Source organism: Nomascus leucogenys, chromosome 3, assembly GCF_006542625.1.
Source record: "Nomascus leucogenys isolate Asia chromosome 3, Asia_NLE_v1, whole genome shotgun sequence".
NCBI classification, from domain to species: Eukaryota; Metazoa; Chordata; class Mammalia; order Primates; family Hylobatidae; genus Nomascus; species Nomascus leucogenys.
This window is the reverse complement of record NC_044383.1, coordinates 27,721,844-27,748,311: the sequence shown is the minus strand read 5'-3', so window position 1 is coordinate 27,748,311 and position 26,468 is coordinate 27,721,844.

Genomic DNA, 26,468 nt, shown 5'->3' with positions numbered 1-26,468 from the left:
TGTTCTCATCATTTAGTTCCCACTTATAAGTGAGAACATGCAGTATTTGGTTTTCTGTTCCTGTATTACTTTGCTAAGGATGATGGCCTCCACCTCCATTCATGTCCCTGCAAAGAACATGATCTCATTCTTTTTTTACGGCTGCATAGTTTTCCATGGTGTTTATGTACCACATTTTCTTTATCCCATCTATCATTCATGGACATTTAGGTTGATTCCATGTCTTTGCTATTGTGAATAGTGCTGCAATAAACATACACGTGGATGTGTCTTTATAATAGAACAATTTATATTCCTTTGGGTATATACTCAGTAATGGGATTGCTGGGTCAAATGGTATTTCTGTCTTTAGGTCTTTGAGGAATTGCCACACTGTCTTCCACAATGGCTAAACTAATTTACACTCCCACCAACAGTGTATAAGCATTCATTTTTCTCCACAACATTGCCAGCATCTGTGAGTTTTTGACTTCTTAATAAGGCCATTTTGACTGGTGTGAGATGGTATATCATTGTGATTTTGATTTGCATTTCTCTAATGATCAATGAATGCTGTTGAGCTTGTGGTTTTTTTTTTTTTTTTTTTTTTTTTTTTTTTTGAGGCAGAGTTTCGCTTATGTTGCCCAGGCTGGAGTGCAATGGTGTGATCGCAGCTCATGGCAATCTCTGCCTCCCAGGTTCAAGCAATTCTCCTGCCTCGGCCTCCCGAGCAGCTAGGACTACAGGTGTGTGCCACCATGCCTGGCTAATTTTTTTGTATTTTTAGTAGAGATGGGGAGTTCACTACGTTAGTCAGCCTGGTCTCGAACTCCTGACCTCAGGTGATCCACCTGCCTCGGCCTCCCAAAGTGCTGGGATTACAGGCATGAGCCACCACACCCAGCCGAGATTTTTTTTCATATGATTGTTGTCCGTATGTATATCTTTTTTTGAGAAGTATGTATATCTTCTTTAGTTCATGTTCTTTGCCCAATTTTTAATGGGGTTGTTCGTTTTTTTTCTCTTTATAAAGTTAAGTCATTTATAGTTGCTGGATAATTAGACCTTTGTCAGATGCATAGTTTGCAACAATTTTCTCTTATTCTGTAGGTTGTCTGTTCACTCTGATGATAGTTTCTTTCGCTGTGCAGAAGAAGCTTAGTTTAATTAGATCTCCTTTGTCAATTTTTGCTTTAGTTTTAATTGCTTTTGGTGTCTTCGTTTTAAAATCTTTGTCCATGCCTATGTCCTGAATGGTACTGCCTAGGTTGTCTTCCAAGGTTTTTATAGTTTTAGGTTTTACATTTAAGTCTGTAAGCCGTCTTGAGGTAGTTTTTGTATAAGGTGTGAGGAAGGGGTCCAGTTTCAATCTTATGCATATGGCTAGCCAATTATCCCAGCAACATTTATTGAATAGGGAATTCTTTCCCTATTGCTTGTTTCTGTCAGGTTTGTCGAACCTCAGCTAGTCATAGATGTGTGGTTTTATTTCTGAGTTCTTTATTCTGTTCCATTGGCTTATGTGTCTGTTTTTGTACCAGTAACACACTGTTTTGATTACTGTAGCATTGAGAAGTTTTGTTGTAACTCTTTTTCTACCTCCTGATTTCTTTAAACTCTTAATTTCTTTCAACTTTTTCTAAAACTCTTTGTATTGCTGTTATTTTTATTTATTTGTTTGGAGGATCATGCACCAAGGTAGTTCCTCCTCCTCCAACTTTTTTTCCATCTTTATCACATACAATAAATTTTATTGGGTTTTGGAATTTATTTCCAAGACATTTATCAATTCAGAAGCCTACTCTTCCCTATTTCTAATCTATATCCTATAAGCCTTGGGTTTTTTTTTTGTGTGTGTGTGTGTGTGTGTGTGTGTGTGTGTGTGTGTGTTTTAATGAAGCCAATACATAGAAATAATTGTTTTGTAAATGAATTCTATTGTCCCCAAGTACCAATCTGATTTCTTCATTTGTCAGTCATAATTTGAATTTGTTGACATCCGTGTGGAAAAGCACTAAGGCTTTCTCTTATTCCTGGAAGAGCATGGAGAGAAGATGACCCCATGCTTGCATCATTCAGTTTTTTCCAGCCATGTGGTCAGCGTTCTGCAGATCTGTAAAGGACCCTAGTTTCAGAAGGCAATTCCTTCCTAGGTGATCCTGTATGAGCTGTCCTGGGGCAGTGACAGAAAGACAATGAACTGCTGGTGTTGTGGGCTGGATTCACACCCTGGCTCAATCACTAGCTACCTGAATAATCCTGGTCAAGTTGCTTAATATTTCTAGACTCAATAAGTTATTCTACTATTCATCATTTGTAAAAACAACAGTAATAATTCTCTAAGTTTCCCATAAGTTCCTCAATTCCGTGATTCTTGAAGACTTTTCCTAAAAAGGCCTTTTCTAGAAAGCATGTTTTCTAGGTAACTCACACAACAGAATATTAAGGGATTAGGTAACTTTGATTATTTTCCTAAACTTTTTAGATAATGTGACTACTTATAATTTGAATAAAAAATGAAAGTATCTTGACTGACATTTCCCAAACTATGTTTTAAGGAATAGTGTTCTAAGAAATCATAGTGGATATGCCACGTCTGCCCTCCCCTAATTCTAGTGCCGAGTGGAACACTTGGTATACAGCCTCCTTTTGGAAGTCCACATGGCATATTAACACATCAAACTCTCTGAGAAGTCTTGCAGTAAATAAAGGCAACTTATTCAGCTCTGTCTTACTTGGACTGGTATGAGGTGGAAACATATTTACAACACACACCCACACCCCACAGCTTTTTTTCAGTATCTATTAACATTCTGCTGAATACTATTCCAGAATACAAACAATTTGGGAGAAGCTGGTTTGGAATTGAGTCCTATATATTTGGATAAAGCTATCTAAATTTCAGAATTCAGAGCAAGGAGAGATCACTGCAACACCTGGTGAAAGTGTCATGCAGGCACTGACCTTGAAGAACAAGTTGAATTGGGTCACTACATCAGGCATGTTGCCCTGCCAGGACTTGCCACACCTATGTGACGAGGTGGGAAACTTTGCCTCCAAAGCAACTTGTCTCAAGCCCCACAGCCTGGAAATTTCAGAAATGGTAATAAAAAATTACATGGATCAAGTCCAGTACACTTTATACTGATTCCTGTCCTTAGCCCTTACATGCAAAATAACTACATCATAAAGGAAGCAGTTTAACAATGTGACAGATCCCATGTCCATCAGTGATACTGAGCACATATATCAGGAAAGCAGCTACAGAGATATTTTGAAAGGGTGGGACTTCTAGTTCCCCTCAGAATGTATCTCATGTGTGAAAGAAAATCCACTTCGAAGTTGCTTCAAAAACCATGTGAGGAGCTCCATTCCAAGATGGCCGAAAAGGAACAGCTCCGATCTAAAGCTCCCAGCATGATCGACGCAGAAAACGGGTGATTTCTGCATTTCCAAGTGAGGTACCTGGTTCATCTCACTGGGACTGGTTGGACAGTGGGCGCAGTCCATGGAGGGTGAGCTGAAAGAGGGTGGGGCGTCGCCTCACCCAGGAAGTGCAAGGAGTTGGGGGATTTCCGTTTCCTAGCCAAGGAAAGCTGTGACAGACTGTACCTGGAAAAACAGGACATTCCCGCCCAAATACTGTGCTTCTCCCACGGTCTTAGCAACCAGCAGACCAGGAAATTCTCTCTCATGCCTGGCTTGGTGGGTCCCACACCCAAGGAGCCTTGCTCACTGCTAGCGCAGCAGTCTGAGATCACCTGCCAGGCTGGAGCCTGGCTAGGGGCGGGGCGTCTGCCATTGCTGGGGCTTGAGTAGGCAAACAAAGAGGCCAGGCAGCTCAAACTGGGTGGAGCCCACTACAGCTTAGCAAGGCCTACTGTCTCTATAGACTCCACCTCTGTGGGCAGGGCATATCTGAACAAAAGGCAGAGAAACTTCTGCAGACTTAAATACCCCTGTCTGACAGCTCTGAAGCGAGCAGTGGTTCTCCCAGTGTGGCGTTTGAGCTCTGAGAATGGACAGACGGCCTCCTCCAGTGGGTCCCTGACCCTCATGTAGCCTAACTGGGAGATACCTCCCAGTAGGGGCAGACAGACACCTCCTACAGGCAGATGCCCCTCTGGGTCGAAGCTTCCAGAGGAAGGACCAGGCAGCAATATTTGCTGTTCTGCAGCCTCCACTGGTGATACCCAGGCAAACTGTCTGGAGTGAACCTCCAGCAAACTCCAACAGACCTGCATCTGAGGGACCTGACTCTTAGAAGGAAAACTAACAGAAAGGAATAGCATCAATACCAACAAAAAGGACATCTACACCAAAACCCCATGTGTAGGTCACCAACATCAAAGACCAAAGGTAGATAAAACAACAAAAATGGGGAGAAACCAGAGCAGAAAAGCTGAAAATCCTAAAAACCAGAGCACCTCTTCTCCTCCAAAGGATCACAGCACCTTGCCAGCAACGGAACAAAGCTGGACAGAGAATGACTTTGACAAGTTGACAGAAGTAGGCTTCAGAAGGTCGGTAATAACAAACTACTCTCAGGTAAAAGAGCATGTTCGAACTCATTGCAAAGAAGCTAAAAATCTTGAAAAAAGGTTAGACACATGGCTAACTAGAATAAACAGTGTAGAGAAGACCTTAAATGACCTGATGGAGCTGAAAACCATGGTATGAGAATTTTGTGATGCATGCACAAGCTTCAATAGCTGATTTGATCAAGTAGAAGAAAGGGTATCAGTGATTGAAGATCAAATTAATGAAATAAAGTGAGAAGTTTAGAGAAAAAAAAGAGTACAGCATACAAAATCAATGTGCATAAATCACAAGCATTCCTATACACCAATAACAGACAAACAGAGAGCCAAATCATGAGTGAACTCCCATTCACAATTGCTTCAAAAAGTATAAAATACCTAGGAATACAACTTACAAGGGACGAGAAGGACCTCTTCAAGGAGAACTATAAACCACTGCTCAACAAAATAAAAGAGGACACAAACAAATGGAAGAAGATTTCATGCTCATGCATAGGAAGAATCAATATCATGAAAATGGCCATAGTGCCCAAGGTAATTTATAGATTCACTGCCATTCCCATCAAGCTCCCAGTGACTTTCTCCACAGGATTGGAAAAAACGACTTTAAAGTTCATATGGAACCAAAAATAGCCCACATTGCCAAGTCAATCCTAAGCAAAAAGAACAAAGTTGGAGGCATCATGCTACTTGACTTCAAACTATACAACAAGGCTACAGTAACCAAAACAGCATGGTACTGGTACCACAAGAGACATACATCAATGGAACAGAACAGAGGCCTCAGAAATATCACCACACATCTACAACCCTCTGCTCTTTGACAAATCTGACAAAAACAAGAAATGGGGAAAGGATTTCCTATTTAATAAATGGTGCTGGGAAAACTGGCTAGCCATATGGAGAAAGCTGAAACTGGATCCCTTCCTTACACCTTATACAAAAATTAATTCAAGATGGATTAAAGACTTACATGTTAGACCTAAACCTATAAAAACCCTAGAAGAAAATCTAGGCAATACCATTCAGGACATAGGCATGGGCAAGGACTTCATGACTAAAACATCAAAAGCAATGGCAACAAAAGCCAAAATAGACAAATGGGATCTAATTAAACTAAAGGGCTTCTGCATGGTAAAAGAAACTACCATCAGAGTGAACAGGCAACCTACAGAATGGGAGAAAATTTTTGCAATCCATCCATCTGACAGAAGGCTAATATCCAGAATCTACAAAGACCTTAAACAAATTTATGAGAAAAAAACAAACAACCCCATCAAAAAGTGGCCGAAGGATATGAACAGACACTTCTCAAAAGAAGACATTTATGCAGCCAACAGACTTATGAAAAAATGCTCATCATCACTGGTCATCAGAGAAATGCAAATCAAAACCACAATGAGATACCATCTCATGCCAGTTAGAATGGCGATCATTAAAAAGAAAGGAAACAACAGATGCTGGAGAGGATGTGGAGAAATAGGAACACTTTTACACTGTTGATGGGAGTGTAAATTAGTTTGACCAGCGTGGAAGACAGTGTAGCCATTCCTGAAGGATATAGAACTAGAAATACCATTTGACCCAGCCATCCCATTACTGGTATATACCCAAAGGATTATAAATCATGTTACCATAAAGACACATGCACACGTATGTTTATTGCGGCACTATTCACAATAGCAAAAACTTGGAACCAACCCAAACATCCATCAATGATAGACTGGATTAAGAAAATGTGGCACATATACACTATGGAATACTATTATACAGCCGTAAAAAAGGATGAGTTTACTTCCTTTGCAGGGACATAGATGACGCTGGAAACCATCATTCTCAGCAAACTATCACAAGGACAGAAAACCAAACACTGTATCTTCTCACTCATAGGTGGGAAGTGAACAATGAGAACACTTGGACACAGGGTGGGGAACATCACACACCAGGGTCTGTCGGGGGGTGGTGGCTGGGAGATGGATACCAGTAGGAGAAATACCTAATGTAAATGACGAGTTGATGGGTGCAGCACACCAACATGGCACATGTATACCTATGTAACAAACCTGCACGTTGTGCATATGTACCCTAGAACTTAAAGTATAATAAAAAAATTCACATCTCAAAAAAAGCCATGTGAGATGATGTATATGTATATATCTCATAAATATGAGGAAGTATTAATATATGAATTATATTAATTGTGGCATTTCTTTGTATTAACCTACATCTGCAGATTTCTGTTTTAAAATGCACATTTCCCAAGAGTGTTAAGATATTTAGATGTGAAACATGACTGTAATAAGTACATTTGAGAGAAAAGAGACTGAGGGTAAAATAAATGGGAAAAGGAGAAAGCCTGGGATGTCAGAATTCCAAGTGGAATCCACCCTCCTCTCGTCTGTAGCTTTGCTAAGGACAATCTGGAAAGGTCGCCGAGGTGAGGAAGGGGTAATTGTCTGATCTCTCATGCATAACTTTGCCATATATTTGTTAAGACTCTTTTTAGCTTCAAGTAGCAGAAAAGCATAAATTGCTACACATAAAATGGGGGAGAGAAGAGAATATATTGGAAGAATTTGGGGAATATTTAAGAAAGATAGGTAATCCAAAGGTAAATAATTACATACTGAGTCCTAAAGAATTGAATCAACAAACTGAAAGTTATAATCAAGTGTTACTGTTTCACTTTCTCAAGCATCCCATGGGCTTACTGATTCGTTTCAAAGTGACAGCTCCACATTTCCTCTCTCTAGAGTGACTTTCCCTCCATGGCATGAATATGCCAGATGTGGCCACTCTCATCCTGACTTCGTAACACTTCCCAATTTTAGCATGTGCCAAAAACAATTAGTACATCTGAACCTTGCTTCAGATTCTCAGGACAAATTATATGAGCCTGTACAGGGTTCAGTCCCTTTTTCTGATCCTCTTAACAATGGCCAGGACACAGATCATGCAGAGAGTGCAAACATGACAGAGGGCCCTTTCTGTGGAAAGAAATACCTCAAAATGGGGTAGGGACATAAGCTGGGCTCAAATCCTAAAAGAAATATACTACATATTATGAATAATACAGTCATTGAAAAGATACACATACTGACCTTTGTACATGTAGAGTCTGTGGACGTGGAAAGTGGAAAGATTTGAGTTAAGAGACCTCAGAGAAAATTGTTATTATTATTTTTGTTGTTGCATAATCATGAGACATAAAGACTTCAAAAGGGAAAAACTACAATCCAGGAAATGCTTTAGAGAAGTAGGGCTTGTGATTCACATGCAGTTCTTTGCTAGACAAAGTGCATGAAGAGGCAGGAGCAGTAGCAAGAGCACAAAGGTGCAAGAACTTCTACCTTATCATATATTGCATTGCATAAAACTGGTTAACAGAGAGGAAATACTTCTGAGGATATTTAGGAATGCAGGTGGTAGAGTCCAACGTTCAATTTCTGTCAACAGAATTTAAAAATTAAGTTGATAATCTACAAGAGATTATTCATTCAGGGAACTGCCTTTGCGCAAACAGAAAAAAAAAAACGCACAAAAGGAAAAAAGAGCAACATAGAAATATCTATCTGTTTCACTTCCTCTTTCAAGATATTTCAGTACACTCCAACATCCCGTGATGACTTCAACACACTCCAAGTGGTGGTTTTTTATAATGTAAATCAAGTCTGATACTTTCTGGGATAACTGTGTAAGGATATCCTTTCTAAATTATGTTATTTTGTTGAAATGTATCAATATAGTGTTATAATTAACATGAAAATCAAGGAGGGGCTTGGTGAATTGCTGACCCTCCAAATGTGATTCGCCAGAGAAAAGTCACGTGCACATCTTCAGGACCTGCAGACATATGAGTATAGAAGGTAAAGATAACAGCAGTGCCCTTGGAACATGTATGATGAGTTCTGAACAAGACCAGTAATGGAGGGAAAAAAATTTTCTTCAAGACTCATAAATATGTAATGATAATTATTATCATTAAAATCAGGGCAACTATCACCATTATCATCATCATCTTCATTATCATTAAGATCATAATCATCTATTTAGCACTTACTATTTGCTAGACTCTATGTTAGGTGCTTTGCAAGAGGTGTCTGTAAGCTGCTGAAGACACAAGGAGGTACATATTGTCATCACCCCACTTTATAGATGAGGAAACGGACACACAGAAATAATAATAAAATACCAAACGCTATACATGTATTAATGGTACAGATAAGATTCCAAATCTGGACAGTCTAATTTTAGAACATTTGTACTAACTTTACATTCAACTTTGTATATTGGATATTTAGAATGACCTGTCAGTGGATAGGTATAGCTCTCTCACTATCTGACTATTCTTTGCCAATGTTTTTCTCTAAAGATGTAGGTTCTAGTTCATAATATTTTAGATTAAAGCTGAACTCATCCCCATAGCTTCAAATAGCATCAAATACCTAGAAATGAATCTAATAAAAGATGTGCAAGACCTCTTCACCAAATGTTACAAACATTACTGTGAGGAATTAGAGAAGACCTAATAAGATGTAATAATACATCATATTTTGTATTGAAAACTTAATATTATGAAGATGTTCATTCTTACCAAATTGGCCTATAGATTTAAAAGAATTTCAATCAGTTATTGCCAAAGATTTTGGGGGTAGAAATTGACAAGCTGATTCTTAAATTTATATGGAAATACAAAACTCAAGAATAGCCAAGAAAATTGCTCAAGAATAGCCAAGAAAAACTTGAAGATAAACAACAAAGCTGAAGTATCATACTACAAATATTAAGGCTTATTTTACAGCTATAATAATCAAGACAGGATGTTATTGCTCTGAGAATAAATAAATAAACCAGTGGAATAGAATAGAGAGCTCATAAGCAGACTTACCTAGTTTATGACAAAATGACACTGCTGTGTTGTAGGGAAAAAGATGGCCTTTTCAATAACTGTGGCTGAACCAATTAAATACTTATATAGGATAAAAAAGGAATCTTGACTCCTATATCCCACTCTTTATAAAAATCAATTATAGGTATACTGTAGATCTATAAATAAAAGGTAAAATCATAAAAGTTTTAGAAAAAAATATAGGCTATTTTCATGACACTGGGGATAAACAGAGATTTCATAAAGAGGACACAAAATGTACTACTATGTAATAAAATGGAAATTTGCATTACTTTAAATAAGAACTTCTGTTAACCCAAATATACCATAGGTAAGTCATGTAATGAGACTGACAAAGCAAAGGACTCATCAAAAATTTTATTAAAAACTTCCCAGAATCAATAAGATAGGGTAAAAGAGACCAACTAAAAATGGGCAAACAATTTGGATGAATACTTCACAACGAAGGCTATTCAAATGATGAAAATACACTGAAAAGTTTCTCAACTTCATGTTGTTATAGTAAAACCACAATGCCCTGCAACTGAATGCCTGCCAGAATGGGTGAACTGTAAAAACAGGGAATACCAAAGCATTAGTGGAGGCATGAAGCAGCTGAGAGTACCATACTCTTCTGAGGGAGGATAAATCTGTATTACCACTTTTAAAAATTATGCTTTAAATGACAAAAATTGCATACATATATACAATTATATATATATATACACACAATTATATATATAGTGTTTCATAACTACTTTAGAAAAATATTTCTATATACAGAATCTACTTAGGAATATTTCTATGTATATTACATATATAGAAATGTTTCTCTCTGTACATGGAAATGTGTATATACATTTTTTTCCCAAAACTAGTTGTAGAACACTATATATAGAACACTATATATATGTGTATATATATATACACATATATATACACATATATACACATATATATACACATATATATGTATATATATATAGTGGTCTGTAGCGCTGGTAATTTTTGTTTCTTGATCCTTGTATATGTTGGAAGGTTTTGTTTCTTTTCATGAAACTGTATCTATAAATAGAACACTAGTGTCCTACGATTACTTTAGAAAAGTATTTGGCAATATCTAAGTTGATCATATGTATAAACTTTAACCCAGAAATTCTACTCCTGAGTTTTCAGAATTCTACCAAACAAATTAGAGTACATATGTTTACCAAAAAGCACACAGGACTGCTCATGCCAACACTCTTCTTAATAATCTCCAAACTAAAGAAAAGTAAAACGTCTAATAGTAGAATGATTAAATTGTAGTATATTCACATAATGAAAAGTAGACTGAAATAATAAGAAACTATGATTCAAGCAGAAGTGCACATGACTCTCACAATATTGACCACAATAAGCCAGACACAGAAGAACCCATTTATATAAGCTTGAACCCATTTATATAAGTTCAGAAATGAACGAGCGTGGTCTGGAGTGCTGGTAATTTTTGTTTCTTGATCCTTGTGTATATTGGAAGGTTTTGTTTCTTTTTATGAAAATGTATCTAACTGTAAACTTGATTTGTGAACATGTTTGTTAATAGTATGGATTTTATTTCAAGTGAATGCATATTTTAAAAAGGCAACTCACAAAATTTACCCCTGAAATTATTTTTATTTCAGTAATTTTTGCTAAAAAGTTCCATATAAATAATCCTCTGCTATGGTTAGAGCCCATGTCTGCTTTGTATAGTACTGCTGGTGTTTACATGCTCAGATTTGTAAGCTCTGGGCACATGGATTGATTTGAGAGGACAGATGCTTTATTTGCAAATACTTACCCTCTTGTGTTGCAGTTAACAAGCCTGCTAAGCAGGCTGCATACAGAATGGTGAGAGATTTACAGCTAAACTCTACATGCTCAAGAAAAAGATAGAAAATGTGTGTCTAGTCATCTAATCAGCAATTGTATGTTGGTGAAGTACCAAGATATCTTAAAAGCATTCAATGTCCAAGGAAAACACAGGAGGATAATTTAGGAGTGCTTGGGGTTGAGCACATGGCAGAGGTGGTCTCAGAACTCCCTCTTACATGCCCTATTTCTTCTTATCAGTGGGAGTTAAGGTTGAGAAAGATTTCTGAATTCTCCACCAAGAATAAACAAATATTAAATTACTTTTATGTGAGCACTCCTGGCAAGGCAATGTAGAATATAAGAGCAAAGACATAACTGATAAGGTAGAGATACTTCCTGACCTTGAGAGACTCACAAGGTAATCTTACTAGTTTTGAAAGACCACGAAGATTTCACTAAACTGAACTTCAGGTTTTGAACTTAAAGATAAGAAACATGTCACAGAGAAATTGACCTCATCTTAGGTTTACCTGAAAGGTTCAAGATGCTCTTGCCAGCATTTTCCTGCTACTCCACATGCACACATGCCTTGAATATCCTGTGTGGTGTTCATCTTAGCACATTTACATGGCTTTCTTCCTTAGTTTGTGGGAGCCCTTATATCAGTAAACAGACTTTAGCTCTCAGATTCAAGGATCAAAAACAAGGGAAGTGTTGAGTCCCAGATAAAGCAGAGGACTATTGCATCTACCTTTGTCTTCCATATTCATGATCTCATGCACGTGTGTTTGTAGCCACCATCAGTGTTGCAATGTCAGCGGTCAATCCTGAAACGCAGCCTGAAGACCTCACCAAATCTGACTGCATCCCTCCTTTCCTTTAGTAAATGTTGGAGAATGACTGCAGCACCTGATTAAACCAGGCAATGGGTGTGTGTACCATGGCGGGGATGAGGGATAGGGGCAAGTGAGAATCATTTTTATTTTGTTGAAATGTTAAAATAGACAAAGAAATTGAGAGTTACTAGGTCAGGGAGTTTGGGCTGCAAGTTACATGATTAATAGAAACTCCAAATCTTATTTCCTCAGACTGTATACATGCTATAAATCTGATATGGGAGAAAGGATGATGATACAGCACTAATGGAAATGAGAGCAGATTTGGGGAAACACTTATCTTGCACAGAATAGTAGGTATGATTTTTTTAGCTGCATGCAACAGTATGCTATATTTCTGCCGTACAAGATTGCTTTTCTAAAATTACGTCATCTTCTCTTGTCTAATGACCAGAAAATTAGCCTTACAACACCACCACTGGGAGCCATTTTCTACTAAGGAGGGGATGCACTAAGTCGGACTCCTGGGCTGACTAAATCCCCTAATGAGTAAACAGAATTTAAGAGATACTACTCATACTTTTGAACAGTAAAACCTCAAACAGTGTCATCCAGGGACTACGGATTTCAGGCATTTCTTCTTTAACCTGCAGGAATAAAGATATCTTTAAAAATCAAGACAGACGGATAAATCCTTGCAGATGTAGAAGTTGTAAAATTTATTTCTCCACTATTCTACTAAATTTTAGAAACTAGTCTGTATATAAAATTTTTCTCAGAGAATCACCTATCAACTTAACATATACATAGTATTTATTACATATGTACATATATTATGTGTGCATATGTATGCACACACATATATATACATACATATAAAAATATAGATATAATGTATGTATTAACAAAATGAAGTTTAACTAATGCCCATAAAGAAACTGGATGTTGGATGAACCTAACAGACTCTAAATATAGGGCCTGGATTGTCAATGCCTGGAGTTATCTTCACGGGAAGATAGACTCCTGAATCAGGAGGAAATGGTGTATACTTAGCCAATTAGGCTGTACTGAACTTTCTAACAACAACAAAAAACCATAGAAAGTAAAAGTAGATGGGGCTGAGGAATGTGTATGGCTTGAACAGTAGCCTTATGGGGGATATAGATGCACTGGTTCCTCATGTTCCATTTTGGCTATAGGCCAAAATCTTATGTGTGATCCTTCAATTAACAAAAGGCAATTAAGAAACATTTGCCTGTCCCTCATGGGAGGAAGTCACCCTTCACACACCAGACTTGGTATTCAGCAAGTGCCTGGATGTGAAGGAAGGAAATTGCAGTCAAGGACTCAGCCCTTTATTAAGAAGCCACATGTGATGGTTAATACTGAGTGTCAACTTGATTGGACTGAAGGATGCAAAGTATTGATCCTGGGTGTGTCTGTGAGGATGTTGCCAAAGGAGATTAACATTTGAGTCAGTGGGCTGGAAAGGCAGACCCACCCTTAATCTGGGTGGGCATCATCTAATCAGATGCCAGCTCAGCTAGAATATAAGCAGGCAGAAAAATGTGAAAAGAGAGACTGGTCTAGCCTCCCAGCCTACCTCTTTCTCCCGTGCTGGATGCTTCCTGCCCTCAAACATCAGACTCCAAGTTCTTCAGTTCTGGAACTCGGAATGGCTCTCCTTGCTCCTCAGCCTGCAGAGGGCCTATTGTGGGACCTTGTGATCATGTGAGTTAATACTTAATAAACTCACATATATATATAGCATTATATTGCATATGCAATATATGCAACATATATATGTTATATATATGTTATATATATGCTATATATATGCTATATATATATGCTATATATATATGCTATATATAGGCTATATATATATATATATATATAGCATTAGTTCTGTCCTTCTAGAGAACCTTGACTAATACACCACCTTATTAGGTGCCTCAGGTAAGGCCCTTCTCTGGCACCTTCACCAAGTTTACCTTATTGGGGCTTTTGGCTGAAGAGCTTTGTTCCAGTTTGACTCAGTACCTTTTCACTCCTATGCCTTCCCTATACCCTTGCCTCTGCCCAGGGGTCCATAAAGAGACAAGATCGTTTCGTTCAGGGATCCCTAGCAGTGGCATGATTCCCCTACGTCTGTGCAGCATCCACCTGACCCTTTCCTGGTTCCCTTCCCTGGGAAAAAATGGAATAGAACAGGGGGGCTTATTTGGCCCCTTGCTAGTACTGTCCCAGTCAGTAAATAAAGGTTTGATTGTCATACAGTTTAGCTCATTTTGTAAACTGTACACCTTGATACCTGATTGCTTGACAAAATTAAAAAGACTGCAAGTGAAAAATACTTTTCGGTAAGGCAGAGTAACTTTAATCAAACCATATCTACAGAGAAAAGCTATAAAAGTTAAAGAAATACAAAAACAGCTTTTCGAAGGCACCAGAAATCAACCAAGACGGTCAGGATTTGAGGGATCTTGATTCCTAAGTGATTGGTGGCACAGTGATGTAAGCCATACATTCTCTGTCATTTTTTCCCTCAAGGCAGTTGTCATTTCTAAGCACTGGGATAAGAGGATCATCAAAATTGTGGGATCTGAGCTTTCAGCAGTCTCACAGGGCTGGGGATATAAAAACTAAAAATGGTATTACCAAGGCCAAAATCCTGGAGCAAAGGAAGCCTATACGAGGAAGCCTGGTGTTCAGCAGCACCTTTCCACGAGGCATTTGCTGCTTCCTAACTTTTGTGAGGCAAGAAGGCCAGAAGGCAGGAGAAAGGGAAAGGTAAGAATCTGAAAAGCTAGGCTGAGCTTTTGGTAATCTCACCATACCGAGAGAATGAAAATTGGAGCAGACAGCAACAGGGAGTTGAAGCCCTGGTAAAACCCAGATTTTCAGTTGTGAATGTAAAAACGCTACCTCCACACAGTGCACACATTCCAGACAGACCTTCAAAGACTGAACTGCAGGCTTGAGTCACTTGAAAAGCTAACTGGATTAAGGCCATCTTCCTTTACATTAAATATACAAGAAGAACACAAAACCCTCTCTAGATACGGATAACACCTTAGAGTCTTTGAAAATTCTCGTCCATATAGCCAGAATTCAGCTTGAAACAAGAACACCAGATATACCTGGAGACAGGACCAAGTAATAACAATCCAATAAGAAGAGAGGGAAAAATAACAAACAAAATATCAAACCAAACAACAATAAAAACCAACCATATAATAGAAATAGACTCAGATCTGTACTTTTCAGATACAGATTTTGAAACAACTGATACTTAATTTTTTAAGAAAACAATGAGGGTAATAAATTTTACCAAAGAGCTAGATTTACAAAAAATAAGACCGCGCCGTGGCTCACGCCTGTAATTCCAGCACTTTGGGAGGCCGAGGCAGGTTGATCACCTGAGGTCAGGAGTTTGAGACCAGTCTGGCCAATATGGTGAAACTCCGTCTCTACTAAAAATACAAAAGTTAGCTGGGCATGGTGGCACACGCCTGTAATCCCAATTACTCAGGAGGCTGAGGCAGGAGAATGACTTGAACTCGGGAAGCAGAGGTTGCAGTGAGCCGAGATCGTGCCACTGCACTCTAGCCTGGGAGACAAGAGCGAGATTCCATCTCAAAAATAAATAAATAAATAAATAAATAAATAATAAAAAGGGGAAATTATTGAACAAAAAATACCATAAATTAAATTAAAAAACAAGTAATGGGTGTAATAGTATATTAGACAAATTAGAAGAAAAGATTAATGAATTAGAAAAAGAAGCCAGGACAAAATATTCAGAATGAAGATTTTTTTAAAAGGATGAAAAATACAGAAAAGAAAGTAAGGGCTGATGAGCCATACAACAAAAAGCTAACAAATGCATTTTGGAGTCTTGATGGAGATGACAAAAAGAAATACACAATATTTGAAGAGATACTGACCCCCAAAAATTTATATTTGATGATAGACTATGGACTCAAACAGAGTAATCAAAGAAAAATACACATAGGCACACTAGAAAAATACATTTAAAAACTATTAAGGATCAAATATAAAGACGTAGTCTTTAAATAAGCCAAAGAAAACATTATTACTCTTAAAAGAGTAAAAAAAAGATAGACAACTCATTTGTGAATGAGACTGGATACAGGAAGAAATAAAATGTTATCTGGAATGGGCTAAAATAATATTGTGGACAGCCTAAAATTCTATATCTATCAGTAACATCCTTCAAAAATTAAGGCAAAATCAACATTTTCAAGCAAATAAAAGCAGATACATTTTATGTCAACAATCTCACCCTCATCCAAAATGCTAGAGCAAATTCTTCATGCAAAAATATTAGTTGGAAGCACAATAATATGGGAGATAATCAGAAGCAAAACATGTATAAATATGAGTCAATCTAAATTATGTTTGTTGTATGCAAATTAATTAAAATGTATTATATAATTAAAATTTACAAATAAAATAAGGGACAACAATAGCACATAAATATGAAGGGGATAAATGAAGTTAAAATTTATGAGGTTCTGGCATTGTCCAGGAGGTATTAAAATTTATATCAGAATCAAAATGTTAATATTTATATGATACACATTGTACTGTCTAGGATAACCCTAAACTAATAACAACAACAAGAGTATATTACTCTAGTCAATAGAAACGAGAATATGATAATAATGATAACAATAATAACAATTTTTTTTTTTTTCGAGACGGAGTCTCACTCTGTCGCCCAGGCTGGAGTGCAGTGGCGCAATTTTGGCTCACTGCAACCTCCGCCTCCCAGGTTCAAGCAATTCTCCTGCCTCAGCCTCCTGAGTAGCTGGGATTACAGGCGCCCATCACCATGCCCAGCTAATTTTTGTATTTTTAGTAGAGACAGGGTTTCACCATGTTGGTCAGGCTGGTCTTGAACCCCTGACCTCGTAATCCACCCGCCTCGGCCTCCCAAAGTGCTGGGATTACAGGCGTGAGCCACCGCGCACGGCCAATAATAACAATATTTGATTAATGCAAACAAAGGTGAGAAAAATAAACAATATATAAAATAGAGAATAAAAACACATGGGAAACGTAGACATGAATATTATTATGGTAAATATAAACCCAAATATACTACCTATTGCATTAAATGTAGAAAATCTAAATGTTAATAATTCAGTTAAAGGATATAGACTTTTAGCAGGATAAAAACGTTAGTGCTTATAAGAGACACAACTGAAATAAAGAACAGAGAACAGAAGGATTAAAAAAGGTATAAACACTAACCAAAAGAAAACTTGGGTAATTATACTAAAATGAGACACTATAAACTTTAACACAATAAGTATTGCTAGAATTATAGAAAGATATTTAATAATGAAAAAAACAGTCTATAGGAAAGATAATTCTAAATTTGTTGTAATAAAAAATTCAAAATATATAAAATAGATACAAACACTAAAATTTTGAAAAAGAATAAAATCATTTTACTAAGTATTTCTTTCGTTATAAAATACTATAAAGGGGGAGAAAAGACAAATCTTAAACTGGTAAAAGATGGCTTTGGGTACATACATTTTACCAAAAGCTAATATCTAGAATATATAAATAACATTTATAAATCACTACGAAAAGGGCAACATCATTAAAAGGGCAAAATATTCAACAGATACTTCACCAAAGAGATACGTATTGTCCAAAAACCATACAAAATGGATCTCAACAGCATTAATCATGAGGCATATGAAAATTAAAACTACACAAAATACTATCTGCCCATCAAGAGAGTAAAAATTACAAGACTGACAATACTAAATGTTGATGAAGATGTGGGACATTGGACCTCTCATACACTGCTGCTGGGAAAGTAAATAGTTACAACCATGTTTGTAAACTGTTTGGCAATTTTGTTTGAGGTAAAACACATACCTGCCTTATGAACCAGCATATGTACTCCTAGGCATATTTTCAGAAAATATGAAAGCCTATATTCACTGAAAGACAATTACAAGAATGTTCACAGAAGATCAAAACTGAAAAAAAAAACCCAATCTGAATATCCACCAGAGAATGAATAAGTAGATTTGGTTTATTCATACAATGAAATACTAAAAAGCACTTAAATTGGGAAGTCCAGAGCTACATGAAGCAACATGTATGCATCTCAAAGCCCTGAAAGAAGCTAGATAAAAAGGTGTATGTATTACATGATTTTCTGTCTATGAAGATCAAGAATTAGAAAATTATTCTAAGTGGTTGGGGACAGTGGCTCACACCTGTAATCCCAGCACTTTGGGAGGCCAAGGTGGATGGATCGAGTTTGAGACCATACTGACCAACATGGAGAAACCCTGTCTGTACTAAATACATAAAATCAGTCAGGTGTGATGGTGTGCTCCTGTAGTCCCAGCTACTCAGAAGGCTGAGGCAGGAGAATCACTGGAACCTGGGAGATGGAGGTTGCAGTGAGCAGAGATCATGCGACTGCACTCCAGCCTGGGGACAGAGCAAGACTCCATCTCAAAGAAAAGAAAGTAGGAAGGAAGGAGGGAAGGAAGGAGGGAGGGAGGGAGGGAGGGAAGGAAGGAGGGAGGGAGGGAGGGAAGGAAGGAAGGAAGGAAGGAAAAGAAAAAAGAAAGAAAGAAAGAAAGAAAGAAAGAAAGAAAGAAAAAGAAAGAAAGAGAAAGAAAGAAAGAAAGAAAGAAAGAAAGAAAGAAAGAAAGAAGAAAGAGAAAGAAAGAAAGAAAGAAAGAAAGAAAGAAAGAAAGAAAGAAAGAAAGAAAGAAAGAAAGAAAATTATTCTAGGTAACAGAAGTCACAATATTTGGTGGGAGCTTGAATATTGCCTGGAAAGGGGTATAAAGGAGCAAAGTTGGGTGCTGAAGATGCCTATATCATCCATCTCTTTAGTAGTTACACAAGTATGTGTACTTCATGATATACATACTTGTGAAGTACACAAGATGTTGTGCACTTCATGATATACTTCAATTAAAATGTACACAGAAAAAATAAGCAGCAAACACAAAACCAAATATATGAACCAGTTAATTTAACCGTATTTAGAGTTTGCTTCCAATGCCATGTATACATTGATCTTCCTGCCTGGAAATCCTTGAAAATTCAAACCCTACCCAACGATCAAGCCCACTTTTCCATGTAGGCTTCTTGAATCCTTAGATCATTGCATTTTCGTTCTCTCTTTTAAATTTCTTTAATATATATTGTGACATTCATTCACCTCAACTTTTACCACACACCATTCTACAAGTTGTGGAGTAGCAACAAAATAACCTCTAAAATGAATTTTTATATTATTCAGTGAGGGCAGAAGATCAATAACTTCCATTTATGTCCAGTAGTAAAATTCAAAAATGACAACCTGGGTACTGCACTGAACTTAGCAACTGTAAATGGCCACACAAAGCTGTATTCTGCCTGTATGTCTAGACTGAAAGACTCATCTTTGGATTTTTGAAACTTTGATGATAGAAAACATAAACATAAAAAACATACACACTTTATATTTAAATGTGATATGCATTTCTAGTTCTCAAGAAATAGAGTTATCAATGTACCTTTAGAAAAGGTTATTTTTTTATATTTGAAAAACAACATTAAGTAAAACCAAAATATGTAAATAGATTTTGATTCTAACACAGATGAAATTTTATATTCTGAGTCACAAGGTCTTTTCATCTCCTTGATCCACATCTCCATGTCAAAAAAGCAGCATTTATTATGCAAATATGAAGCCACAAGGTATTTGCATTTATCAAAATATGTCTCAGAGAAAATAAGAAGGGTGGGAAAGAAGCATAAGGATCCTTTTTTCCGGGTGGTCTCTTGGACTGAGTTTGCATATGAAGGACAGGAGTTGATTGGATGCCTTCAAGAGAGGTTTTCTTAGCTCTAGGCATCAACCCATCTGCCCTTTGTTGAATACGGCAGAACACCATTCTTCTCATGTTTACCTGGAATCTGCTTCTGCTTGAATATGGAAGATTAGTAGCAACAATGAACAACTGACTTTTCTCATATATTCTATGGAATTATTTATATTACATAGCAATGCTAGTGGCATCTTTACTTATTTGTACCTTGCTGTCATATTATACTGTCTTATCTGTTCTTACAATCTAATATGTATATACTCAAAATAATCATTTCACTGTTTATCACTGTATTAGTCGGCTCAGGCTGTTGTAACAAAATAGCATAGACTTGGTGGCTTAAACCACAGAAATTTGTTTTTTAATCTGTTCTGGACAATGGAAGTCTGAGATCAGGGTGCCAGCATGGTTGGGTTCTGGAGAGGGCTCATTCTTGCCTTGCAGACAGATGGCTTTTTGCTGTGTCTTCATGTGGGCTTTGTTCAGTGCATGCGGGTGGCTAGAGAGATAGATCTTGCTCTCTTCTTCTTACAAGGCCACCAGTTCTATCAGATTAAGACCCCATCCTTATGACCTCATTAACCTTAATTACCTCCTAAAAGCTTACAGTCATATTTGAGGTTAGGGTTTCAGCATAAAACTTTGGGGGAACACTATTTGATCCATAGTGGTCACCTATCTCATATTTAACCCCCACCTGCATCTTACCTTTTTTTGCTACAAAATACATTTTCACTGCTTGTAAAGAAAATGACAATGGAATTGCCAAGTCCTAAGGGAAGGATGACTGAGTACAGAGATACTAGAGGTAGAGTGACAGCTATGAAGCTACATCAGTGATAGCTTAGGTACTGATTTAGACGAAGATCATGCTTTAGACTAGGATAGATGCAGGCCAAAGAAAAAGAAAATATTACAAGTCAGAGAGATTTTACACAAAAAAACCATATTTGACTTCATGAGTGTAAAGCAAAGAAATGTGTAGACTTCAGCCCTGACCTGAAACATATGATGGAATTTAGTTTTTTACAAAAATCTCACAAGTCATTGGAATCAATTCTGAAAGTTTTTCAAAACATTTCTGTAACTTATCAATTCGCATTTCATAATTTCTTAGATAGATTCCAGGAATCTGTATGAAAAGCCACTGGACAATTTGGATAATAATCCAAATTTGGAAAGCACTGTTCAAATTAACAATGACTAAAGAATTTCCCATAGTTTAATATTTACTAAAATATATTCAGCAACAGTTGAATGGAAGGAAATAAATTTGAATATCCAGTTAAAAAATACATTCTAATATTTGATAGTGAAGTAAGGAAATCAGAGTTAGCAATAATTTACTGTATATTTCAAATAGCTAGAAGAGAAGAATTATAATGCTCTAATACAAAAAAAAAGGTAAATGTTTAAGGTCACAGATTTCCCAATTACGCTGATCTGATGATTACACACTGTATACAGGTATTGAAATATCATATGTACCCCTAAAATACGTACAAGTATTATATATCAATTAAAAATAAAAATAAGGTGAACATGAACATAAATAGTTCTAGTCATTCCTAGATATTTTTGGATGTTCTTCAGTTTCTAAGAATCTCATTTTAAGAGAAATTTTCAGATATTTAATTTTTTCCTGTAGAATCTATTTTTCAACAGTATAAGCAAAACATCTTACAGGAATTTGTATCTTTGTGCTTTATTTCCACTTGTAAAAGCAGCTTTATAAATGCTATTTAATTTGCTACTCACGGCCTGGAAATTAATAGCCAAAGTCTTTGAGCATTTATGCATAACCACGTACTATGCTGAACACTTTGAATATATCACCACATTGAATCCTTCCAACGACCCAATAAATAGATACAATCAATGTCTCGCTATTAGACCAGTAGGTTCAACCCCTGAGGCTTACAGAAACCAACAAATTGTCCAAGTTGACACAATTGATAAGTGGTGAATTCAAGTCTCAAGCACACAGAATTGGGCCATCAACTGAGGCTTTTACCATTACACCAGTTATATATCCCACTTTAATTAAAGACACAGTCAACATGTGTCACTTATGTTGTAGTTTGTGGACAATGGGAGCAATAAGCTAAAACCATTGACATATATTTATAGAAAACCAGTGTACTTTTCACACTTTCGTATTTTAAAATATGTAGTTCTTTCTCCCCAAAATATCTATTTTGGTAAGGTAGATGTGATGAAACCCAAATCATGCTTCAGACATCCATCAAAACAGGGTAGAGCGTTCATACCTTTCTAGAATGAAGATGATGTACTGAGTGTCCATTAGTAGCTTCCTCCAAGACAGTGAAGAATCTACAACTGCCCCAATATGGTCCAAATTTGGGGACTGGAGACATGAGGCTGTCAATGAATGTAATAAGGGCCTTGTTCTGCAAATGCCCCTGAAGTTAACTAAAGTCTAGATGACAGCACCATTACTGGAGGCTCTGAGACCTCAACAGTCTATGCTTGCATGAGTTCTCTGGCATTACACAACGTAACTACTCATAGGCCTCCTGCCCTCAGTCCTTCTCTTCCAAAAGCTTTGGACTTGGTTTAGCGAAGGCTACTATTTTGTTCAGAGGGGAAATAAAGAGTTCTTTGTATTGTTATTAGAGACAAAAAAAAACAAACAAACAAACAAAAAGAGAGAAAGCTGGACATTAGACTTGGCCCCAGAGTCTGTCTGTACTCTAATGCAAGTTCTTGTTAATAGGAACTTGCGATTTTTTGTTTTTTCCCATATCCTATGTAGAAATAATTCTTCTTTCACACAAATACCTATTAAAAAGCAGGATACACAGAGTGTCACCTAGTCACCAAGAAAAGTATTTGTGAGGCCCTTGAACTATAATAATAAGTAACACTTATCAGATTCTTTGCCAGGCACTGCTTCTTATAGGCATTTTGCTTGTACTGTTATTTTACTCTCATTACAACCCAACAAGATTAACACTACTTGTAACTCCACTGCACAGATACAGAAACAGGTCCAGAGTTATTATAAGAGTTAAGTAATAAAGCCATGATTACAACCAGGAAATGTGTTACGAGAATCGGTCTTCTTAACCACTCACCTATACTTATCCTCTCCAGACTTTGGGCTGTGTTTCAACTCACTTTAGCAGGCTGCTAACATCAAATGTTTAAATATATTGAGCTACCTCTGAAAGGGGTGTTCTCTGCCAAGTGCTGTCTGTAAGCAGTTTTCAGGCTACTCTAAAGTGAAGTAGATTAATACAGGTAAGGATGTGAGAGAGATATAATCAATCTCTATCAACTTCACATATGAAGCCCTAATAGATGAGAAAACTTGATGTTACTCTGTAGAACATCTGTGCTCTTTGTACATCCTTAAAATGCCCTTTCATTATTAATGCTCTGATCTGCCTCCACTTGTTTTCCCAATTCCATCAAATAGCTAATCACTATGGTTTTAACTTATTTTAACTTAAACAATTTAAAGGCAATGATGTTCCGGGAAAAAAACCCATAGAGTCAAGTCAATAAAAGCAATAGAACAAAATCACCATTCCCCAAACAATGCTATAGGGGAATACTTCAGTTTCTATTTTATTGGAAACAATGATCCAGTGAAAATCATTCCTTAATACACTGAAAGTCTACCTATGTGTGAGCAATTTCCAATTCTATCTGGCTCTGTTCCTTAAAACATGGGTGCTTATGAATGAAGACAAAGCCCTCAAGGCTAGTGAAAGGCATAGCAAATAAACTGCTTTTTCTATCATTTCCACCTTTAGGAGAAGACTAAGTCCCATATATAGCAGGACACAGTCAAATAGGATATTATTTTCTTAAATAAATCATAGTTCTAGTCATTCCTAGATATTTAGGGAAATTAAATGTGTGGTGTGACAAAATAAACATATAACTATATTCTAAATTTCTTTACTTTATTGAGAGCTCGTAATGGGTTAGGATCTAAATTTGTTTGTTTGAGACAGTGTCTTGCTCTGTTGCCCAATCTGGAGTGCAGTGGCGTGATCATGGCTCACTGCAGCCTTGACCACTGGGCTCAAGTGATCCTCACACCTCCGCCTCCTGGGTAGCTGGGACTACAGGCTTGTGCTACCATGCCATGCTAATCTTTTGTATTTGTTTGTAGGGACAGAGTTTCGCCATGTTGCCCAGACTGGTCTTGAACTCCTGGGCTCAAGTGATCTGCCCTCCTCAGCCTCCCAAAGTGCTGCGATTACAGGCATGAGCCACCAGACCTGCCCATGTATTTTGTATATTATCTAAACAATGGCTCATAGTAGGTGGTCAACAGATTTTTTTTTTTTTATGAAGGAATTGTACTTTCTTAGTCTCCATATGCTTTCCTACAGTATTATCTGGTAAAGATGCAATGAACACTTATTTTACTCCAGGCACTGATGTCACATTTATTATTGAAGTTCCTTATGTGCTACTCATAAAAGAGTTAATGATACAACTTTAAAAAATACATTTTATTGTGTATATTTAAGGTGTACAACATGATCTTATATACATAATATGTAATATATATAATAAAATAGTTACTATGGTAAAACAAATTCATATATACATCATCTCCCATAATTACCCATTTTCCTACCCTGTGGCAAGAGCAGCTACAATCTATTCATTAATCAAAAATTCTGAATACAATATATTATTACGGGCATACCTTGGAGATATTGTGGATTTGGTTCCATACCACCCACAATAAAGCAAATATTGAAATAAAGCTAGTCACACTTTTTTTTTTTTTGGTTCCTCAGTGAATATAAAAGTTGTTTTCATAATATTGTAATCTATTAAGTGTGCATTAGCATTATGTCTGAAAAACAATAAACATATCTTAATTAAAAATGCTTTATTGCTAATGATCATCTGAACTTTCAATGAATTGTAATATTTTCCTTATGGAGAGAGTTGCCTCGATGTTGATTGCTGCTGACTGATCAGAGTGGTGATTGATGAAGGCTGGGGTGACTGTGGCAATTTTTTTTTTTTTTTTTTTTTTTGAGACGGAGTCTCACTCTGTCGCCCAGGCTGGAGTGCAGTGGCGCAATCTCGGCTCACTGCAAGCTCCGCCTCCCGGGTTCACGCCATTCTCCTGCCTCAGCCTCTCCGAGTAGCTGGGACTACAGGCGCCCGCCACCACGCCTGGCTAATTTTCTTTGGTATTTTTAGTAGAGACGGGGTTTCACCGTGGTCTCGATCTCCTGACCTCGTGATCCGCCTGCCTCGGCCTCCCAAAGTGCTGGGATTACAAGCGTGAGCCACGGCGCCAGGCTGGCAATTTCTTAAAATAAGACATTTTAAGTTTGCTGCCTCTATTCATTGGTCTTTTCATAAGAGATCTCTCTGTAGCATGTGATGTTGTCTGTTGACATTTTATCCACAGTAGGACTTTTTTCAAAATTGAATTCTCACAAAACCTGCTGCTACTTTACGAACTAAGTTGTTGTAATATGCTAAATCGTTTGTTGTCACTTTGACAATGTTTACATAATCTTTACCAGAAGTAGATTCCATCTCAAGAAACCACTTTCTTTGGTCATTCATAAAAAGCAACTCATCATCCATTAAAGTTTATCATGAGATTGCAGCAATTCAGTCATGTTTTCAGGCTCCACTTCTAATTCTATATCTCTTGCTCTTTCCACATTTCCACCACATCTGCAGTTACTTCCTCCATTGAAGTCTTAAACTCCTCAAAGTCATCCACAAGGATTGGAATTAACTTATTTTAAACTCCTATTAATATTGATATTTTCACCTCTGTCCGTAAGTCATGAATGTTTTTATTTTACATTATTATTATACTTTAAGTTTTAGGGTACATATGCACATCATGCATGTTTGTTACATATGTATACATGTGCCATGTTGGTGTGCTGCACCCATTAACTCGTCATTTAGCATTAGGTATATCTCCTAATTAGGTATATCTAGGAACTCAAGAGCTCTAATGGAGATCTACAAGGAAGTTAATGTTGTTTTCATGCCTTCTAACACAACATCCCTCCTGTAGCCCAGGGATCAAGGAGTAGTTTCAACTTTCAAGTCTTATTTAAGAAATACATTTCATAAGGCTGTGGCTGCCATAGGTAGTGATTCCTCTGATGGATCTTGTCAACATAATTTGAAAACTTGCTGCAAAGGATTCATTATTCTAGATGCTATTAAAAACATTCATGACTTATGAGCATTTTTTCACGTGTTTTTTGGCTGCATAAATGTCTTCTTTTGAGAAGTGTCTGTTCATATCCTTTGCCCACTTTTTGATGGGGTCGTTTGTTGTTTCTTGTAAATTTGTTTGAGCTCATCATCACTGGCCATCAGAGAATTGCAAATCAAAACCACAATGAGATACCATCTCCACCAGTTAGAATGGCGATCATTAAAAAGTCATGAAACAACAGGTGCTGGAGAGGATGTGGAGAAATAGGAACACTTTTACACTGTTGGTGGGACTGTAAACTAG